This window comes from Megalobrama amblycephala, linkage group LG8, assembly GCF_018812025.1.
Source record: "Megalobrama amblycephala isolate DHTTF-2021 linkage group LG8, ASM1881202v1, whole genome shotgun sequence".
NCBI classification, from domain to species: Eukaryota; Metazoa; Chordata; class Actinopteri; order Cypriniformes; family Xenocyprididae; genus Megalobrama; species Megalobrama amblycephala.
In genome coordinates, this window is record NC_063051.1 from 7,046,432 (window position 1) to 7,070,395 (window position 23,964).

Sequence of the window (23,964 nt, forward strand, 5' to 3'; positions counted from 1 at the left end):
TAAGCACAGTTTCAAAAGATGCTTTCATTGTTTATTTTCAAGATGTTTGTTTCAAGTTTATTTGTGAGAGGTACATAGAAATATACTGAGAAGTGCATGATAGTGAATTTCTGATCCTTAAAAAAAAATGTTTTTCTTTTTTTTTTTTTTTTCAAAAAAATGTTTTTCAAGGGGTGTTTAAGGAAGTGTGTAAGGAGAAAACAATCTTTCTAAAGACTGTTTGCATGATCAAAATAGAAAGAAACCTTTCATGTCTTATTCCTTTGAAATCTAATGAAAACAATAGTAAGTATCTGGCGACAGAAAAGTCTGGGTATCAGAGAGCAAAAAGACACTCGTGAAATGCTATTATTACTTTTTTAATAGTTTACACTTTATTTCTTAAAGGATTAGCTCACTTTCAAATTGAAATTTCCTGATAATTTACTCGGCCCCATGTCATGAAAGATGTCCATGTCCTTCTCTCTTTAGTCGAAAAGAAATTAAGGTTTTTGATGAAAACATTCCAGGATTTTTCTCCATATAGTGGACTTCAATGGCCTCCAAACGGTTGAAGGTCAAAATTACAGTTTCATTGCAGCTTCAAAGCGTACTACGTGATCCCAGATAAGGAATAAGGGTCTTATTTAGAGAACCATCACTCATTTTCTAAAAAAAAAAATAAAATAAATTTTATACATTTTAACCATAAATGCTCATCTTGAACTAGCTCTCTTCTTCTCTACTAGAATTCCAGCAGTGTAGACACTGCTAAGTGTATTACTGCCCTCCACAGGTTAAAGTTTGAACTAATCATAACCCTTACTTGCACTAGCATATTGTATATGACAATTTAGTTCAAATTTTGACCTGTGGAGGGCAGTAATAAACTTAGCAATGTCTACACTGCTGGAATTCAAATAGAGAAGAAGAAGAAGTTCAAGATGAGCATTTATGGATAAAATGTATAAAATTTAAAAAAAAAATTTGAAAATGAGTGATGGGTTCTCCAGATAAGACCCTTATTCCTCATCTGGGATCGTGTAGAACGCTTTGAAGCTGCAATGAAACTGTAATTTTGACCTTCAACCATTTGGAGGCCATTGAAGTCCACTATATGGAGAAAAATCCTGGAATGTTTTCATCAAAAACCTTAATTTCTTTATGACTGAAGAAAAAAAAAACATGAACATCTTGGATGATATGGGGGTGAGTAAATTATCAGGAAATTTTCACTTGAAAGTGAACTAATCCTTTAAAGGGTTAGTTCACCCAAAAATGAAAATTCTGTCATTTATTACTCACCCGTCATGTCGTTCCAAACCTGTAATGCTTTCGTTCATCTTCAGAACACAAATGAAGATCTTTTGATGACAGAATGCTGTCAGATTTCCTTTTCCGATCTCTTTATGAAGTTTTTGAAGCATCAAAATGGTAGTTACAAATGCAGTCAATGGAAGGAAATCTGACAGCATTCTGTCATCAAAAAGATCTTCATTTGTGTTCTGAAGATGAACGAAAGTCTTATGGGTTTGGAACGACATGAGGATGAGTAATTAATGACAGAATTTTTGTTCTGGAATGAACTAACCCTTTAACTTTTATTCAAACTTACTTAATTTGTTTACATATTAGATTCTAAAAAGAGGTTAGTAAATAAAACTAATCACCAGATCCACTCAACTATCATAAGTTAAAGACATTGGGAGACAAACAAATATGGACTTGTTTTTCCTGAGCTGGACACCATCATTTAAAACCACTACATTTAAAACACAGGCTTGTGTGGCAGAATCACTTATGCAAAGACATCATATCGTGCCAAGATCGGAAACGGGTGCCCAGGTAACCGTGCTGCATGAGTTACCTCAAACTGCATGTACCAATGCCCATTCAGGACCCTTTATACTAGATGAGTGATTAAGCCACCAGATTTACAAGAATTTGGAGAGAAGCTCAAAGAGCGATTGTGTCTCACTCCTACAGACAATTCCCTTTGGATCGTGGGAAAACAAGAGATGAGAGGGGGGTAATACGTAACGATTCATTACAACACAGAGGTTTTGTTTGAGTTGGTGGGGAAGTATCTGCTTATCGCACAAGCAAAATAATCAACCTGCAAGAGCAGGAAACAACGTTGCATTGGCACAATAATCAAAACTACACACAAATAAGAAAAAAGTGACATAAGTTAAAAGTGTGCACCTTTTGTCTCATTGTTAAATTTGTTTGATATTCTAAGGAAAACAAAAACAGACATTTCTGAACAATCAATCATAGATGTTCTAAACCTGGAAGACAGAAAAGAAAATAGTAAAATAAGCATGACAGTTCCAGGATGTTCGTCACCTCAAGCCTTCATAAGAGTGAATGATGCAGTGAACCAATACAATGCAGGAAGATGCTAAAATATACAACTGTATATAAGATTCTGTACACTGTTGTAAAATATATAATAACCAGGTTATTCAGCAGGATGAACCCCTTGTCTTTTATGTAAAAAGAAATATGTTGAAGATATTTATTATAATTAATTAGAAATAATGCAGTTTGAATAACATGACGACACTTTGGCTGTGTGAAGAATATTGAAAATATAAAAATGTTATATAAATAAATATTATATAACTTTTATTTTATATAATATATAATTTATATAATATATAATTGTATTTGTTTTTCTTCTTAAATCTGTTCCTGCTTGATATTCCCTTAGTAGGCAGCATTCAGTAGTGTGTTGGCCTCATTCATACAGCCTAATCAGTCTGTCAAAGGTAAAACAAGTAGCCATACACTCTCTTGGCAGGTTTTGTGGACTCCTGCACGTAAGGGTCTAACTAATGTTCACTTTTGTTCCGCTAATCTGCTTATCCGGCTATCCACTCATTCCATAGTGCGTATCAACCGCACCAACCAGCAAGCATGTGCTTTACTTCATTCACTACGAGGAACTCGAGGTTTAGAGCGAGCAGTGAATTACTGGGAATTTTAATACTATGTGTTTACCTTCATCAGTAAATGATAGTATTTAATTCTACGTCAACCTCACCTCACATTTCATTCTCCTTGTCAAACAACAGACACAGAAATCTGTTCTCAAAGACTGTTTTCAAAACACACAAGCTGCTCGTGAGGATGATATAACTTCACATGTTAGATAATAAACATGACCTGTGGATCAGCTGACAACTAAATGTTTCGTTACAGATATGCAGGCCTGGAAAGAGAAAGCTCAGTATGGATACACACACTTTTCTAGGCCATGTGTTTAATTTAAATAAGCTAGGAGTTGTTTTATCTTTTGTTAACTCATCCATATTTGCAAAGGATACATTTAAAATAAAAGTTAAATGTTTTTACAGCAGACAAACCAGGATCACAATGATGACTACAGTGTTAGGTTTTCAGTAAGTCGCAGGTGACAACTGAGTTTTATTGACTGACTTATGAAAACAATTCTGAATACGGAAACTGGACAATAGTACAGTATGTATCTAACAACAGATAAATAATCACACCTTGCATCTAAGCGGGTGGCTTTCCTTCAACTGTGCTAGAACACGAGTCTTGAGACTGCCTAAGTCTGGCCTAAGTTCAGGATGTTTTATTTTAAATCAATGTCAAAAGGCCTTATTCACTTATCCATGAGCGGGCATTTAGTAATTTATGATAAAATTAGATTAATTAAGAGCCAAATGAATATTTATTCGACAGCAAATCTTTGTAGGAGTCATTACTTTTGAAAAAAAGATATAACATTTTAATGCTGAAAATATATGAACGTTATCATGGCTATGCAAGAATTGCTATGCAGAAACTCAAATGTTAAAACAGGATGATCCATGTATAACTGTGTGAAAGGGTGCTCCTCGCCCGACCTTTTACCCCAATCATTGTTAAGAAGCCCAGAAAAGCAATTACGCAGTTTAGTTAGCAATCTGGTGTTACTAGCCAAAAAATGGTTCCGGTAAGTGTTAGAAACAAAGTGCTAAAATTGCACAGTCACTTTAAAATCAGAAAGGATTATATTATTTACTCATTCTCATGTCAACTTTCTTAAAAAAATTCTTATTGCCCATTAATACAATGAAAGTAAATAAAGACCATGGCTGTTAAAAATAAAAAAGTAGTTCATACTAGTTATGCACTGTATTCCATGTCTTTAGAAACTACAAGATTTGTGTGGAAAAACAGGTTTTTAACTGAAAATAATTCACTCTATTGGGCTGTTAACTGGTAAACCTAAAATAGTGACTAAAATAAATGCAACAATAATATTTATAGAACTTTTTTTTTCTGTGGTGTTTGATTTAATGTTTAATGTCTAATATAGAAGGCTTTGATATTAGTTGGTCTGAGATCAGAAAATACGCAGTAATGCCCATCCCTAAAGACAAGTTCTTTCAAGAATAATCATTACAGGTGGATTAAATGTATTCTCTAAGATTAGCATGTCTGGGAACTTTTACTCTCATTTTCAGTCACTTCTAGCAGTAGGATTACATTGCACTTTTTTGCTCAGCAAAAAAAATAAAAAAAATTAAAAATTAAAAAATCACTTCAGTAGGTGGAGATGGATTTGATATGGGCATACAGTACACACATTCATTTTAATTTGAGAAGCAGCCTTATTTAGAACCAAAAACAAAGCATAGCAGAGGCCAAAAGGTCGCATAGCTGAATTAGCATAGCATCATGCCAGAAAATCTGGGCAGTCAAGGCAACAAACTGACCTTTCATCTATATACACTCTTAAAAATAAAGATTTCAAAAGGGATGCCATAGAACCATTTTTGGCTCCCCAAAGAACCTTTGAATAAACCATTTTTAAAACACCTTTTTTCTTATAGTGTGAAGAACTTTTTAATAATCTACAGAACCCTTTTCCACTATAAAATATTTGTGGAATGTAAAGGTTGGATGTTAAATGTTCTTCATCTTACTGATGCCAATAAAGAACCTTTATTTTTCAGTGTACCTGAGCTGTCCAAACTGATACCCAGTCAGCTGGCATCCTTGACCGCTATGCACAGAATAGTTGTACAGCCTGGTCACTATGTCTGTGTTTCATTTGAGTCACTGGGAGTGAATCCAGCCACAGCCCTGGCCAGCTCATGCTTTGGCCTTGCATATGCAGGTTCTTACCCGTAATCTAAACTTCACTCTACCTATGACATTTTAGCACTGGGCAGTTGAGGCAAGGGCTTTCATAGCGGTGAAATCTGATACACTGGTTATAGAACTGACAAGCCTGCTACAACAGCACTGAAACGCCCAGTGCCCTCTCTGCCAGTTTCACCCCGCTGAGTCACTGCCCCATTTAGGCCAATCGGAGAAGGCACGGCATGTCTTATGGGTTTGTTAATAAGGCCACTGCAGGGCATTGTTTAATTTAACTCAGCATATTTATACAGACTTCAGCAATCAGTAACCTTTTTAAAAAAGACAATGAAAGAACATCTAAAAACCTAACAAATGCTTCTTTTTTCTTTTTCTTTTTTTAACATTAAGGGCTAGATTTACTAACAGTTTGTGCAAGCGCAAATCCTCTTTTGGCGTTAAAAAACTACTGTTGGGATTTACTAAGGACATGCAATGCAAAATTAGCGCTGAAAAGGTGTGGACTGAGTTGTTTTTGCGGCTGACCTTATTCCTTAAGACCTTAAGAGTTTTCCTTTCAGACACAAAATTTCAGTGACGATAGTATTTAAATGAATCACGCAACATGATTTACTGATGTTTGCGTTAGTCAATTTACTGGTATTTGCACCCAAAAAAGCATGTCTTAACCCATTTTGCGACATGGCTGCAATTGTTGCTGCTAGGAGGAGACACTACAGAGAACAGAGAGCACGTGGAAGAAGGGAGAAAATATTTTCCACTTGTATTAATTTCTTTGGAATGCCAGAGGAAGACATTATCCGAAAACGTTATTGTTTGCCAAACCATGTTTTTTTTTTACTTTACTTATTATTTAGTGTCCTGCGAAAAGCATGTGCGTAAAATCTGCATATATATATATATATATATATATATATATATATATATATATAGGCCTCATATATACAGAACAGTCCAAAAGTTTGGAAACACTAAGATTTTTAATGTTTTTAAAAGAAGTTTTGTCTGCTCACCAAGGCTACATTTATTTAATTAAAAATACAGTAAAAAACAGTAATATTGTGAAATATTATTACAATTTAAAATAACTGTTTTCTATTTGAATATATTTCACAAAGTAATTTATCCCTGTGATGCAAAGCTGAATTTTCAGCATCATTACTCCAGTCTTCAGTGTCACATGATCCTTCAGAAATCATTCTAATATGCTGATCTGCTGCTCAAGAAACATTTAATGTGTACAATTGTACAAAATATTTGTGTACAATATTTTTTTTCAGGATTATTTGATGAATAGAAAGTTCAAAAGAACAGTGTTTATCTGAAATCTAATCTTCTGTAACATTATAAATGTCTTTACTACCACTTTTGATTGATTTAATGCATCCTTGCTTAATTAAAAGTATTCATTTCTTTAATTTATTTTCAAAAAAATAAAAATAAAAATTCTTACTGACCCCAAACTTTTGAACAAACAGATCCAAATCTGACAAACACGTACACACACACACACACACATATATATATATATATATATATATATATATACATATATATATATACATATATATATATATATATATATATATATATATATATACATATACATACATATATATATATATACAGGGAGTGCAGAATTATTAGGCAAGTTGATTTTCTGATCATATTTTTTTCCCAAGCACATTTTACCAATTCCAATCCACATCAATCTTAATAACTACTATTAATATTGTTTTTAATCATTTATAAGTGATATATAATTGTTCATGAAGGCTGGAAATGAAAAATGCCTTATATTCAGGTGTGCAGAATTATTAGGCAAGTTTTCTTTTACAGGCAAAATGAGCCAAAAAAGAGATTTAACTCAGACCGAAAAGTCAAAAATTATTAAATACTCATGAGAAGGACGCAATACTAATGCAATACTAGAAATTGCAAAGTTAAAGCATGACCAAGGGACAGCAAAATGCTCATTGGGTCAGCGGGGTCAGACAAAAACAGGTGGAAAAGAAAAGACACGTTAACTGCAAAATAATTAAGAATTATGTGTGAAACCATCAGGAACCCTTTAGTCTCCAGCGCCACCATTTTCCAGAACTGCAACCTACCTGGAGTCTCCAGAAGTGCAAGGTCTCAGGATCTCAGAGACTTAGGTTAGCTAAAGAATCCTAAAAAATGACCCGCACTTGATAAGAATCACAAGCTGAAGTGTTATAAAATACATGAAGACTGGGTTTTTATAGGCCTTATAAACCGACAGCTTGAGAGTGACTCCTGAAGGACCAGCACCACATCCTCTTGTACCACTGTTTGAAGAATTTATCTTCCAGAATCTGGCAGTAAGTTTTGGAAGATCATTTTTAGTCCATCTCTGCAAGACAGACATTTCAGGATAAGAGATGGACTAAAAGTGAACTCAAACACCTTACTGCCAGATTCTGGATAAATTCTTCAAACAGTGGTACAAGAGGATGTGGTGCTGGTCCATCAGGAGTCATTCTCAAGCTGTCTGTCTATAAGCCCTATTAAAACCCAGTCTTCATGTATTTTATAACACTTCAGCTTGTGATTCTTATCAAGTGCAGGTCATTTTTTAGGATTCTTTAGCTAACCTAAGTCTCTGAGATCCTAACACCTTGCACTTCAGGAGACTCCAGGTAGGTTGCAGCTCTGGAAAATGGTGGCGCTGGAGACTAAAGGGTTCCTGATGGTTTCACACTTAATTCTTCACCTTAATTCTTAATTATTTTGCAGTTAACATGTGTCTTTTCTTTTCCACCTGTTTTTGTCTGACCCCGCTGACCCAATGAGCATTTTGCTGTCCCTTGGTCATGCTTTAACTTTGCAATTTCTAGTATTGCATTAGTATTGCGTCCTTCTCATGAGTATTTAATAATTTTTGACTTTTTCAGTCTGAGTTAAATCTCTTTTTTGGCTCATTTTGCCTGTAAAAGAAAACTTGCCTAATAATTCTGCACACCTGAATATAAGGCATTTTTCATTTCCAGCCTTCATGAACAATTATATATCACTTATAAATGATTAAAAACAATATTAATAGTAGTTATTAAGATTGATGTGGATTGGAATTGGTAAAATGTGCTTGGGAAAAAAATATGATCAGAAAATCAACTTGCCTAATAATTCTGCACTCCCTGTATATATATATATATATATATATATATATATATATATATGTGTGTGTGTGTGTGTGTGTGTGTGTGTACGTGTTTGTCAGATTTGGCCTACATGTAACAAGTTGCGCTCTGCTTATTTGCGTCCCAACGCTAATTTTCACTGTTCTTGATAGATTGCGTTGGTCATTATGTAAATGATTTGACTGCATCTGTGTTCTTTAATTTGAGCGTCAGCAGATCACGCGCAAAACTTGCCACTGCCATCGGCGCATTTGTGGAATTGCGCTCTCATGCCAATTTGCCCCATTTAGTAAATCTGGCCCTAAATTAGATATTAGACTACAACAATTTGCATGCTACATATATGCATGCAATGTTTTACCAAAAAGTGAAGTAGTAGCAATATTTTATCCTCTAAATGTACATATTAAACAATAAAAATTCCTAATGTCTATTTATTTGTGTTGTAATAAACACATTTTCTAATTTATTTATTCATTTTGTTCATACAGATGAATTTTGCATCATCATTATGCATCAGAGGGTTAATTGCTGACATCTGTCAAAGGAATTAGCATATTTTTGTAATATTTAAATTTTCACATAGTTCCCACCAGTCTTTCTGTCAGTATTGTTTTAGTATCATTGAAATACAATTATATTTTTTAATAAATGTTTTGAATCAGTTTTTTTTTTTTTTTTAAATTGTAGTTTAAGTTTAGTAATTTTGTTTGACATTTTTAATAGTTTTTTTTTTTTTTAAATGTCTATATAGTTTTTATTAATTTTCATTTCAGTTTTAGTTTTAGTTATTTTAGTAGCCTACATCAAGTTAAACTTAATGAAAATGAGAAATGTAAACAAAATAAATTTAAGTTGTTTATATTTTATTTTATTTCAGTTAATGTTAATTTTATTTCAGGTAATGAAAATGTTTTTTTATGGTATTAGTTTTAGTTAACTATAATAACTATAATGTTTTTAAGCTCCAAACAAATTGACATCAATCATTTTCATGCCATGAAAAGGTTATTTTTAAACGCATCATGCATACATAAAAAAACATGCATACATAAAGATTTTTTTTGTACTACAACAGTAGCTGAGCTACAGAATCTCATTTTCAAACCGGGTCACAAAGGTCGATGTTACACCTCTAAGCCTATTGCGCTTGTTTTACAGGATGAATAGAGGATTTAGAAATATGTACTTAAAATGTGCAAAGTGGTACATTACATAATCAGATAAGCCTGGTGGAATTTGAAGAGAAATCATTTTAACAAAGTGGTATTTGTGTCTAATTTTGTTCATTATTTTTTCCTCTGAAAATGTACAAACTTGTGCAAACTTTAATAATGTTTAATATTAATTCATTGAGGCACACCCCTTCATATATGGTAACAGTATCAAATAGTGTAAAAAGTGTAAAATGTCAGTACTAATCACTATAGAGGTAGGTCCAAAAGATTTATTATCAAATCGATAGTATCTTTCACCAACTCATAAGTGAAAATAAACAAAACCTTAGTTTGTTACTGTAGCATGTTGTATAATATTGCCACAAAATTTCATTGTCACTGGATGGTACAATTCTAAAACATCAGTGTTACATTCTTAAACAGCAAAGTTCAATACGAAGAGTTTAAAAAAAATCAGAATATAAATCTGAAAGGGTATTTGTTACATGCTCGCATTGACAATTCCTGTCAACATTCGTTAAGCCATTACGGGAACCGGCATAAGACTCCTGAAATGGCTCTGCTAGATTTTTGCCATTATCTATTGTTAAGTTACCTAATGCCAGCATGCCTCCAATTTCAACCAATCACAAACTGACTGCAAAATAAACACTGGGATTTTAATTTCATAAACATATCAGTATGTTGTCTAGTAATGTCTGTAGAGCCTATTAGTATTAGGATTTTTGGGGGGTTATTTCTTTAAAAACAGGACACAAGTTTTTAATTTTGTAAACACACAATTGACCACAAATTCTATTTATTAGGTCAATATTGTGCAAATACTAAACAATGACATAAGAGTAAAAGTGCTTTGCTCTGCATTCAAAGGCTTTTTACTGGTTTAGTGAAATCCTTCTCACACAGTTGGCAGCTCTTCTTCGAATTGAGTCAAACAAGGTGGAGCACTTTTAGACGTGGTCGTACATAACTACCGGTCAACATAAAGTCTTATTCATGTCTGTTCTGAGTCACAAAAAATAGACTCAGGATTGCTTGATACCAGTAAAATGTTGTCTGACTGCTTTCCTGCCAAAGCATTTCCTTGATGAAATTAAAGACGTGCAAGATAACACACGAGGAGGGCTTTAGCTAACAATGACTCACCTTCTATATTATCAGGGAATGTCTGGCTGATGCAATATTAGCATGTCTATGTAGCTTTACAGTTATGAAATCTAATGATATGACCTCTGAACTTTAAGTTACTACATTTCCTATTTACTCATTCCACTTTGGTGTGATAATGTCATAGGACGACCAGTGTCAGCCTCAAATGATATGCCAATGATGCACAGCCAATATCAGTCCGCTGGGGAGCAAAGTTTTGTTTACAAGTTACCTGTATGCAGTAAGCACTTCCGAGGAAGAGTCAATGAAGTCTGCAAGGTTTATTTAATCAAATATTTGAAAGACAGTCAAAGGAGTTATGCAAACAAGATATCCTCAAGCTATATTCTGTTTTATTTTGTCCACAGGCTGAGAAATACAGTATATCAAAGATATTATAATCGCCACTTGGCGATTCATATCTTCCTTTCATTGAGAATGCTGTACAACAGGGATGGGCAACTCCGGTCCTGGAGGGCCAGTGTCCTGCAGAGTTTATCTCCATCCCTGATAAAAACTCACTTGCCTATAACTTTCTACTAATCCTAAAGACCTTGATTAGCTGGTTCAGGTTTGTTTGATTAGGGTTGGAGCTAAACTCTGCTGGGCAGTGGCCCTCCAGGACTGAAGTTGCCCATCCCTGCTGTACAATTTTTGAAATGAGCTACCACTTTCATTAATGTGCTACCAACTATTTTACTCCCGAAATGTCACAGAAAGCTGTGGCTGGTTGCCTTACACTAATATATAACAATCTTTTTAGAATTAAAAAATTATTAAATTGTGTCTTTGAATGTATGCTTGTTAGCGCTGACATTATCTATATGCTAGCATATTAAAAGTTGCAAATGCACAAATACAGTATATGTATGTAAAATTTACAGTCATACAAATTTGTCTCCTTCAAAGTGAAATGATTTCTGTAAATCCAGTGGTCACCTGACTAGAGGTCGGTATGTGCAATTCCAAAACTGGAAGACTTTCTCAATGTATACAAAAAAAAATAGTATGTTGTAGGCATTTTAAGGAGGGAAAAAAAGAAGATTTAGGGAGAATCTGTCTGATTTATATGTAATTATGCATTCAATAAAAAATAAATGTTTTTAGGGATGTCTAAGTTAACATTTTTCTCGTTTCCATTGCTAAACTCTTTAGAGAGTTCTCATGATAAAAAAAAAAAAAAAAAATGTATTTCTATGGACAAAAGCAGTTGAAACATCCTTCAAAAGAAAGTCACACAAGTTGAGACGATATGAGGGTCAAAAAATAACATCAGAATATTCATTTTTGGGTGAACTATATCTTCAAATATGTTTAATGTAATAATAATAATAAATAAAACCATTCCTAACTACACACCACAAGCTGACAGCTGTCATTGAAGACAGTCGGTAACACATGAGGATGTTTGGTTTGGGTCAGTGTAAACAGCAGCCTAGCAACAAAGCATTTGGAGGAACTACTCAGTTGATACATGTCTGGAGTGAATAGGGCCTGAATTGTTCATGCTAGTCCAGGGTGACTGGAAGAAAGAAGTTTGAAAGGTGACCATGGGTTATCAACTGCTTGGAGTATCACTACTGGATTTTGTGTCTAATAATGTTAATTAATAAGGTAATTTTATCTAGGGAGCTCAGCTGTGATAAGTGTACTTACATTCACACATGGATTGCTACTGTTGTTGTGTCAAGAAGAGCTTCTTCAGCAGGGATCTTTGTGAGCATTCTTATTCACAAATATTCATGTGCAGTCTGGTAATCCAGTGACTTTCAATCCCTTGGGAATTGGGGCCCGGTTTGATTGATTGAGAGGGGTTTACAGGCAACGGTTAATCTCACAGTAATTAATAAAGGCATCGGAAAGGCGACAGCCAGAAATATAGGGGCCTATTGTAAACATGCACCCTTTTATAGATCTTCCCAGGGTTCCTGTGCTACAAGCAGCCATTTTGTTTGGGTAATGTGCCATTTTTCTTGGCTCCAACTTGAACGCAAAGGATTCTGTAATACATGTCTTTATCATTCAAGCTTCATCTCCATGGAGCATCATCAGGTTCTCTGTGGATTTCCTGTTAAACAATAAAAAGATAATGAGTGGTAAGGGTGGGATACCGAAAGTCGTAACTCATTCTTGGCTGGGCCGCTAAAGAGATTCATCCTACCTGACATTAAGTAGGTAGATGCCGCCCTCCTGAAAATGTAGCCCTGGTTACGGCGTTTTCTATTGGCTGATGCAATTGTGAACAGTTTTTATAGCGTCTGACTGTAGACAGGTGAGGATATATATAGGCACTTAACAGTGTCGCACACAAATTAACTTTAAAAAAGGATGAATCTAAATTCTAACTAATAACTAAAGCATGCAAAAAAGTAAAAAAAAATCAAATAAATAAATAATAAAATACATTTTTATTTTCAATTATGCCACGATTTACTCCCCCTCAAGCAATCCTAGGTGTATATGACTATCTTCACTCAGACAAACACAATCTGAGTTTTAAAAAAAAATATAAAAAAAATATCCTGAATATGAATATTAAAAAATATCCTGGCTCTTCCAAGCTTTATAATGGTAGTGAATGATTGAATTTTTCATGATTTTAAAGCCAGAAAAAGTGCATCCATCCATCATAAAAGATATCCACATGGCTCCAGGGGGTTAATAAAGGCCTTCTGAAGCAAAGCGATGGGTTTTTGTAAGAAAAATAACCATCTTTACAACTTTATAAATAATAACCAGCTTCCGGCAAACATCTGTACACAAGTCGACTTGTGGCGATTGTTTTTGTCTGAAAGAAGAGAGTCATATACACCTAAGATGGCTTGAGGGTGAGTAAATCATGGGATAATTTTCATTTTTGGGTGAACTATCCCTTTAAAAAAAAAAATAATAATCTCGAGCTGTGCTAATCATTGTCTATGCTTATACTTACTGACTTTTCAATCAATTCCTACAGTTAGTCTTTTATTTAATGGTTAATTAATGCTATAGGCACAAACTCACCACCATGAAATGTAGTGTCGTATAACACTCTATGTCTATATCAACATGCCTACATTACACTGAAGAATTGCATTATATGCCTTTTGCTTTTTAGAGGAATTTGGACACATGTGCCACACTGAAAACATTATGAAAGTCATTATATTTTTCAAACATTTAAAAATAAGAAGTTTGTCTTTAAATGATAGAACAGTAGATATACACTACCATTTAAAGGTTTAGGGTCAACATATTTATTTTCTTTATTTTTCTTTTTTTTTTTTTTGGAAAGAAATTAATAATTTTATTTGGCAAGGATGCATTATCAAAAATTACAGTAAAGACCTTTATAATATTATAAAAGAATTATATTTCAAATAAATGCTGTTCTTTATATTCATCAAAGAATCTTATACAAAAGTATCATGGTTTGCACAAAAATATTAAGCAGCACAACTATTTTCAACTTTGATAATAATAAATATTTTTGTTCACATACATGCAGAATTTGTGAGCATTAAAGATTTCTTTCAAAAACATCTTACCAACTTCAAACTTTTGAATTGTAGTGTACTGTTCAAAAGGAAGATAATCTTTTCAGGCCCACTGTACATTTTTAATGATTCAAATAAAACTGAATAAAAAAAAAAACTGATGAGGAAATAGTGTGTGACCACTGAATCTAGTCACCATCCCTTCCAGCATTCATTATGTCCAATTAAGCATCTGCCACTCCAGCTTTTCCCTGCAACTGGGCACGATATAAAAACAGGCTGTCAGTCAGAGTTAAGCCAAAGCCCTTTTAAACCAATGGAGCATCAGAGTGCCATGCTGGCACAGACAAGAGAAAAGTTCATAGTTTGAACAATCTGTTTTTCTTAAAGCACACACAGACAGACTATACAAATGTAAAAAAAAAAAAAAATATTCCCATTCAAAAGATTGAGAATTTGAATTGCACGTGTCCGTTTGCATAGAGTCTATATGTTTTGTCCAGCTGTTGAGCATAATTCAAAATGCTTGTCCAAGTCCCTAATGGACCAGAGTTTTCATCAGAACAGTTTGACAGAGGAAAATCCACAAGTGCATCCGTGAGGACAGGCGCAGGATGAATGGTGAGCATTTATAATCTTTCATTATGAATATATTAGCCTTCCACTAGTAAACAGAATGCTTCTGTGACATGTTTTACAAACATGCGGATAGACCAGAAATATAGGTCAGGTTTATGACTGCAGAGTAGTGTCTGATTATACAGGAAGTGACATACATTCATTATCATTTGAGTCATCACGTGTCAAAGTCTCTCTGTGTGGGAAGTTGCTCTCAACAGGATTTGAATATGTGTTTGTGTTTGCAGTCAGGATCAGACTGGTTTAGATTTACAAGCACATGAGGCTGACGTGTAACACAATTGTGTGACACCTATCACATCTCTCTTTCTTTTACCCTCCTTCTGTTACAACCCCCACTGATCCTGCTATCTGACCATCCATCACAGTCACCTATTCAACCTTGCAGTCTTAAATCTGAACCTCGTCTTGGGACCAGAATATCTCAATTAAAATCATAAACTTGGGGCTAGAACTTCTGACTAAGCTCATAGGAGCTAACCAACCACTCACAAGTTTGCAGAGTCAAAGATTTTCTTCACAAAGAATAAAAATCTACTTTTTTTAACTTCCATTTCTGGTACCTTTGTTTTCTTTTCACAGTTCTTGACATTCTGAAAACTGTGCTTTTCTTGCCTCTCTCTTTCTCAATCACACACTCACAAACATTCTTTCTTTCTACCTAAACCTAATCCCCATTACCGGGGAAATAAATGCTCTCGCTGACACATGCACACCCTGAAAGCCAATCCCACTAGATGTGTGCGTGTCTGCGAGCATGCACGTCTGCCATCTGACGGCACGTCCCCTCCTCTGCCACCTCACATCTATTTGTTTTAACAGCAGCTCAGACTCTGAAGTGCTAACCACAATGTGTTATTACTGTTGATCCTGCCTTGTAGAGGCATGGAAAAATGTAATGACCTCACAGCATCAGCCCAGCTTCAGTCAAAATCAGCTGAATGGAAATGGTGATGTTTTGTGGTAGCATCACTTATCGTTCTGCTTTCCTAAACCTTTTGTCATCGGGATAACGATCAGCAGTTGTAAGTAACATGGCTTCAGTTTCTGAGCAAATGAAGATGTAGTTCCTATTCAGGAGCAACAACTAAAACCGTCTGCAATTCCAGTTTCCTCCTGTACTTTCATGTCTGCGGCTTTCACATGCACGTACATGTCTGTTTCAGGTGCTTCATTTTCTGTCAAAGGAATAAATTAAACTTCTGTTATAATTTACTCACACTCATGTCATTCCAGTCCATACAATTTTATATGAGAATATTTTTTTTTTTGCATGAACTAAATGCTTGAATAAATTGTGCCTATGTACAGTATATGGAAAAGCAGGCGATATGTGTACATACTGTACATGACAACTCCTTTAATTAAGTTCTAAAGGCATGTCAGGTAGACAACGTGAAAGATGTAAAAAGAAAGTCTAGCTAATTGAAGCTAAAATAATAGTTATTATTTTTTTTTTTAGTTATAGTAATAGTAATTTAGTTTTTTTTTTATCACTATATAATTAAAATACCTCCATTTGTGTTAATTCATAGTTTGATGACTTTACTCAGTCTAAAATATGGAAAACATTAATAATAATGACTTATAAATAAATTTAGTAGTAAACTTCATGGTAACACTTCAATATAGGGAACACGAATCCATATTTCTCCTAATTGATGTTAATGGCTCATGTTCCGCAAAATGGACCAATACATTACCCACAACTGTCTTTCAATGACGTACATCAAGGCTATGTGAGGACACAGTCACACTTCTGAAATTGAAAACAAGAACTCGAGAACCACAAATGCAGGAAATGTAAAACTAACCACTATAGGGGGAAATGTGAGGCATATGGTGTGTACTACAGTCTGTTAGACTACGCAGCACTAACTGCCTGGAACTTGTGAAAGGTAGAATCACCTACTGACAAATAAGTGCACTAATAATGAGAGGATAGGGTTTCCCCTTCAAAAAAAAAAAACACACACACACACACACACACACACACATTACAGACTCAAAGCTCATTGAATGTCTGCAAGACATCACATTCAGAACAGCGACTGAATCAAAAGACCCCATGAAGGCTTTGTATTTAGTTAGTATTTGCTTGTTGGTCCATGCAGAAGCTTTGAGAGCATGAACGCTTTAATACATTTATTCGTTTTTCACAGTAACTGTGGCAACTGCATATCTAGACACAAATGCAACTGGAGGTTATATCTGACACTTCATAGAGGCAATGATTTTAAAGGCGTCCTATTATGCTTTTTTACATTTTCAACATTCTTTTATGTGTAATGTTGCTGTTTGGGCATTAAAAAGGTCTGCAAAGTTGCAAAGTCACTCCAAAGGGAGTTATTCTATATCAGTATGCACTATTTCTGAACTCCCTGAAATGCTTAGACTGTAGTCTTGAGTTTTCTTCTAGGAATGTACACGTCACAATATTCCTCATTTAAATAATTCCTGCCCAAGGAATATGCAAAAAAAAAAGGGGCGGGGGCTGGTTGAGTTGCATTAGTAGTGTGTTGAAACGTGTGGTTATGGTAAGGAGCGTGAGATTCTGAAACACGCTCAAAATCGTTGACCAATCACAACACACTGGTCCAGCCGACCAATCAGAGCACACTGTGCCTTTCAAAAGGAGGGGCTTTATAGAGGCAGGAACTAAACAGAGCATTACTGACAGACTGGGAAAAGAGATGCTGCAACAATGTAAAATATGTGAAAAATAATGTGTTTTCTGATTCAAGCATTAAAAAAAATCTATAGTAGACCCCAAAAACAAAATCAAATATTTGAAAAGGGGCATAATAGATCCCCTTTAATATTAGCCCAGTAAATATTACACAATTTTATTCTCAGACAAACACACAGACATTTTGTTGACTGAGTAATCTGGTGCCAGTTCTTCAGTGTGGAGCGACTGCTTTCACAGGTACAGCGAGTCTCTTTCTCACTAATGTCCTATGCCAGGTACTTCATTTATTCTCCATTTAATCATTTATTTTTTTTGAAGTAGTCATGAAATCTTTTACTAAGTGCCACATTAAAAAAAGCTTAAAAAATACATTTTTAAACATTTTAAATAAAAAAATGCTCATAAAAAGTATTATTCTCAAAATGGTGACAATAAATTGCATTATGATAACTTGCTCCACTATAGCAGTCAGCACAAAAGGTCAAAATGTGGTCCAAACATCAGTCATTTTACCTGGTCATGTTCTTTAGATTTATTAAATTGAAGAGTAATAAATAATGTGAAAAAACTCACCCTGAGAAATATTCACTATAGTAAAAAGTGTAACAACTTGCCCCTACCTTATGGATTACTGGACTGTACTGCAGTGAAAATGTAAAGACATGGCGTAGTATAATAATGCTGACTGTTTAGGAACTTCAGTCAGAGAACTGATAGGATGATGTTAAATTTTGTTAAAGCTTCTTAGTGTCACAGAAACACATCCATCTCTCAGATCGGAACATCCACGTGAATACCAAATCCCTTGAAATCAGCCCTTGCAAGTCACCATGCAAAGCATCAAACAAGCTCTTTTGAAGTACATTCATGGTCATTCAAGCTACACGGAAAGGGGAAAGGCCAGCTCATGTCAGACTAAATATCCTGACTGAAAATGTCACAAGTCAGTCGCGTAACTAGACAAATAAACGAGTAACAATGAGAAAGGAATACTGACCACCTCTATGTAAATATACAACCTCAGTGACAATTCAAATCAAAGCTCTATCCATGCTGCCTTTTAGAGACACTTCCTTGCAAAACTGAGAAAAAGGAAGATAAAAATGATCTCAAATGCAATTATATTTATTCCAGTAAATGCATCTGACTTTTACTGTTATGCCTTTTTTTGTATTAGATAACTGGAACTGTAATATTTGTTATAGCATAATGCATGCTTTTCATCATTAAGATCAAATTCTAAACAAAAGTGTAGTTAAAAACAACTCTTGCTACTGACTCAACTGGCAGTTAGGCAGGAAGTGGTTAAGACTTATAGATGAAAAGAAGTGTGGCTAAGTGACATTTCAAAGTGACTCTGACTAGATACATGCATCTAGTCAGAAACATACACACATAATTAAATTAAAATAAAAAGGCTTTTTTTTTTTTTGCTGTTTCCATGTTTTGTTTCATTAATATTCTGTTGTTTACCATTATTGTAGAAATATTAATGCTAAAACTTCTATCTAAATAATACATTTATATATTAAATTAGATTTTTTTTTTATTTTACTTTAGATGCATGTCAATAAGGGTTGACAAAATGTCAAAGGTCAGCATGTTAAATTTAATACGTTTTTTTTTTTTTTTTTCAGGAAATATTCAATACCTTTGTTTGTAATACATACTGTAAAGGTAAAACTGACTCAAAATTAAACTCAACCTGAGAAATGTTCACCGGAGTAAACATCTACCACTATTAAATCTGTTTTCACTGCAAGAAAAAAAAAGTTTTATACAATTGATTACAGTTCCAGTTACTGTATGAAGTTTTGGTTGAGTATGAGAGCTGAAAAGGACTTGTGTAAGCCCCCTTGTGGAAGAATGCGTTTCTTGTTCTTTTTCGAACAATGCTTCATTCTGATGAACAGATCACTACAAAAGATTCCGATCTTCAGATTCTCACAACCTCATCACTTAGTAGTCTTCTGAGACTTGTTTTTTTTTTTTTCATTCTGCCCAGTGTCCTCACTAACCTCACATCTTTTCTCTGTTGTACGTCTGGTATTTCGCACCAGGCCATTAGAGGGCAAGGCGATGCCATAACCATCCCACAATGCCACAGTCGGTAAAGGGGCGGAGCTTACCAGTCACTGCCAAACCAGAACCTGCCACAATAAAATGCAATGTTAGATTTCAGTTCAGTTCTGTTTTACAAGAGGCACATGCACTATAAATAATGAGACCTATCACATGCAAGAATGAGAGAAAACATCATTTATCAATGAAAATATTTTAAAACAGAGAACAAACAGTCCCATCTACAAAATGCAATATAGATCAGGTGAATCAGTTTAGTGGATTATAATTGCACTTTAAGAGGAGGTCAATGAGAATGGGGAATGGGGAGGGGGAAATCACAATTACCACAAAAACAACTCAAGGAAAACACTACATCTTTTCTTTTTTTTCCCTCTTTGTCTGCAAAAAAGATTATACATATAAATGTATATTATTATAAAACATTATAATTTAAATAAACTATATAATGCATCAAAGTATTATTGTATTATTTATGTATTATTAAATGTAAATATATTATTAAATTATTTTTTCTTATTCCCCCTGTTTTTTTCTTATTCTCCTTTTTATGGGATAATTTGGGATAGGTGGGTAGGGGAGATAATGGGGTTATTTTGGTTTATACATTTTTATTCATTTAACCTTATGTGTGTTAAAAATAAAACAGCAGATTGTGTTGAAATTTGCCATATATGTTTTACATATATTGTCATTGTGGAATCTGCTCAATAAAATAAAAAAAAATCTCAAGATACAACATCTAAATATGACCACTAGATGGCAGCCATAACATAGTTTAAGTGTTTCCTTTGACTGACCTACTTTTGATATCACAGCGGTCCCACAAACCACATCCTTATTCAACATACAGAAAAATTATAAATATTTAAAATAGCCTACAGTGAGGACAAGCTTTATGCTAACTAATCTGGGCTTCCTTGTAAGATTACGAATGGCAGATCACTTTGATTAGCAGTGATCTCATTTAATGGTACATTTCCTCTTTGATTCGAGGTCAAATGGGGTGAAAACCCACTGACTTAACATTAGGAGCATTTTATTGATCTGTACTTGCAAATGTAAACTTAAAGGTCTTTTTTTTTTTTTAAATATTTGTTTATTCATTTTGTAAAAAATTTACAAATGAAACCCTCAGTTCTCCTCAATTAAAAGCCAATTACGCTCCATGTAAGATCATACTGTGGAAAATACCCAAGGGACATCAAAGGAACCATTGCAGGTATTTCTACAACAGGACATCAGCGGCACAGAGGGACTCCACATAAATATTTCATCTTCTCGCCCATGAATTATGCATATTCTATTACACGCCCACATAATATGATGCTCATGTCAATTTGGAGGTCCATTACTCTACAGGGTGATGGCTATGAAATCCACCTCTCAGGTGAAATGTGATATACCACCGGATGCCTCTGCTTCTACACAGTAGGGCTTATGGGAATTACTGTTTTACTGGAAAACAGGTTGAGGCAGTGGGTCACTGTGTCTGGAAGCGGAGTATCAGGGGAGCTGTTGGGGGCCAGATAATTAAGTACCGGTCAAACCAGATAAGTCATATTGCAGATTAATTACTTGGAATATTCCTTATAATGCATACAGAGATTTATGAATATCAGACATCTAATGCTATTTGGGATATGCAAGAAATTAAAATAGTTTATAATATGATTTGTTCCTAGCAATCATATAATTTTGACTTTTGAGTGCAAGATAAAAAGACAAGGCATGTAGTACAAAAAAACAAAACCTCTACAATTAATTGAATTTTGCATCTATTCTGCCCTATGATTAATCATAAACTTGATTTCCACATTTTCCAAAGAAAATCTAAGTGCTTGTCAGTCCAAATTTCACTGCCTTAAAGTACTAAGGCAGCGGTTGCAAAGCTGTTCTGAGTGGTTCTGATGTTGTTATGTGGTTCCTAGGGTGTTCTAGGGCATTACTAGGTAGTTGCTTACTTGCTCAAGTCAAAATATCCCAGCTCCAAAAACTCTGTTATTCTAGTCACAATAGTAATAGTGAAAATTGAGGAAACACAAGCAAACCTAGGTACATAACAGAAAATTAATAAATTATTGCAGACTTGCATGCACAAACACATGGACATGCTAGATTTATTTCAGTGGCTTCCACCTTCCCCCATGATGAGGAACACATGACCACTGACATGAAGACCAATCATGCTCTGGACCAAACAACACACTCAGAATTAGCCTTTCAACCAATCAGCTTAACCCCAGGGCCCTGAGGACTGTGTTTTACTGTGATCCTCATGCCCCATTATTTGAATATATTTGCATAAATTTACTACACAGAACCCAGTAGCCCATAGGATGTTAGCTTTGTGTTTATCTCGAACCAAGATTGAAGAAAATTGCTTAATAAATGAACAAAATATAAACTGGTAATCTATATATAATATTATAAATATTTAAATTTTTTTTGGTTATTCATGTTTGTTCAATACACTAGCCAATGTTAATTTACATTCTTGAAATGTTAAAAATATGATAGATTTTTTATTTTATATTATACATATATATATATATATATATATATATATATATATATATATATATAAATGGGTCCAAAATATTTTTATTTTTTATTTTATACATGTGTGTATAATGTATTGTTATTATGTAGACACTCATGCATGTATATATTTAACATATATATATATATATATATATATATATATATATATATATATACACATAAATATATACACACACACACACACATATATATATATATAAATATATATACACATATACATAAATATACACAATACAAACTTTTATTTTTTTGATGTGATTAATCGTTTGACAGCACTAATATATACATACTTATCTTTACTTAATATATTTAACTGTATTAATAGTAAATAACCTGAACCATATTGTAAAGTGTTACCCTTATTTTTACATTGTTGTCAACAACTAAACTATATATTTGACAAATGGCTATGCTTTCATGGGTCAAACAGTTATTTTTCTCAGTATTTTAAGCCCACAGGTCATTACTGATGACATCAGGCATTTGCTTCTCGCTTGCATTTTGTCATTTTATCAGTAAACTTTTCAGTCTGCATTTCAAGCGAGCCGCCCAGAAATCCAAGAGAGGAAATTAAAGCCTTTTGTGTTGCCATGGTGCTGGTAGACTGACAGAACAAGAAGCAGGGAGGGATTTAGGAAGAAGGGGGAGGGTCATGAAAGCATGCTGTCCTGTGATTGGCTGAGACCATGTCACATGTGACCTTTGGAATGCTAATGCCTAGATTCCCCCCCTACTTTCTCTCTCTCTGCTCTGCGGTAAAGCTTACAGCACAAACACAACCCAGAAATGGTGTAGGATAGCAGGAAAGCAGGACGTAATCCAATCCTAGGAAGGAAAAGCAAAGCCAAAACGTAAGGTAGGCATTATTTATGTGCATGTTGTTAAATTCCTTCCTTCTTGTGGTTCTTAAACAAGGTAGGAGGGGATGAGGGAGAAGGAATGTGTTTGTTTTCTTGCTGCATGCTTCCAGACCTGTTTCAAAGAAGCCAGTCCAGATCTGACAGCTCGAGGGACGACAATGTGGATGTGAGGGCACTGGCCTGCTGTTGGCAAACCTGTGTATACAAAATACACTCTTATTAAGACTGCAATCCTATTTCGTAACACAAAACCTGCCATCCTTGTGTTTAAAGATTCTGGGAATTCTAGAATGCACAACACATTATTTACTTAAGATTCATTTCAAATTCAAAGAACGATAAGAATATTATCAGGCTTTTCTACAGGATTAAAGAATTGGTTACAAAACAGGCTATCTGAAGGATATTCCTTCAAAGGTCAGTTTCTTTCATACCAAATATATGTATGTGCATCCGAGACTCCCATGTAGACTAGAGTCTGGGGTCAGGAACGGGTCAGTGTGCCCTTGGCATTCCGTATGACCCACATTAGGCCAGATTATATAGAATGGATACCATGTGAATAAGTGCACCAGACCACAGTGCAATGGGATGATTGCGTACATGTGTGTGTACGTTCAAAATGCTCTTGCCTTTAGTACTTCCAATTTGGTGATTCAGCCAAATAACAACACAGCTGGATTAGAATGAGAGGCGCAAATCATTCCAAACCAGATCCTGTCACAAAAACCTTCTGAATTGTATTAAATCCAGAACATTCTGATTTGTAGAGTCCCAAACATGCAAAATTCCATTCTTATGTTGCCATTTGGTTCAGGTCATTTGCCTTTAATACAAACCCACTTACCTTATTTTTGTCCTGTGTGCTTTGATAACTTATGCTTGGTGTGTTCAGGCCATTTATTGTTGCTGTAAATCAACCGGTTTCACAAAGTGTAAAGAAAAGCAATTAGTCTTATATATTGACATCACTTGCCTCAGCATTTCCATCAATCTCTGACTGGACAGTTCTGTTTGAGTTCTGATTGGTTGTTCTGAAGAGACTAAAATCAGTGACTTAGA

The 23,964-nt window shown here is 34.5% G+C and overlaps 1 long non-coding RNA gene across 1 annotated transcript; it reads right to left on the reverse strand.

The window, feature by feature from the left end:
- Positions 1 to 11,148: 11,148 nt before the first annotated feature.
- Positions 11,149 to 12,999, reverse strand: LOC125273524. The gene is made up of 3 exons (XR_007186087.1): positions 12,750 to 12,999; positions 12,245 to 12,656; positions 11,149 to 12,110 (listed from the first exon to the last, which is right to left on the reverse strand). It is a non-coding gene; the product is annotated as an uncharacterized LOC125273524 (long non-coding RNA).
- Positions 13,000 to 23,964: the final 10,965 nt, after the last annotated feature.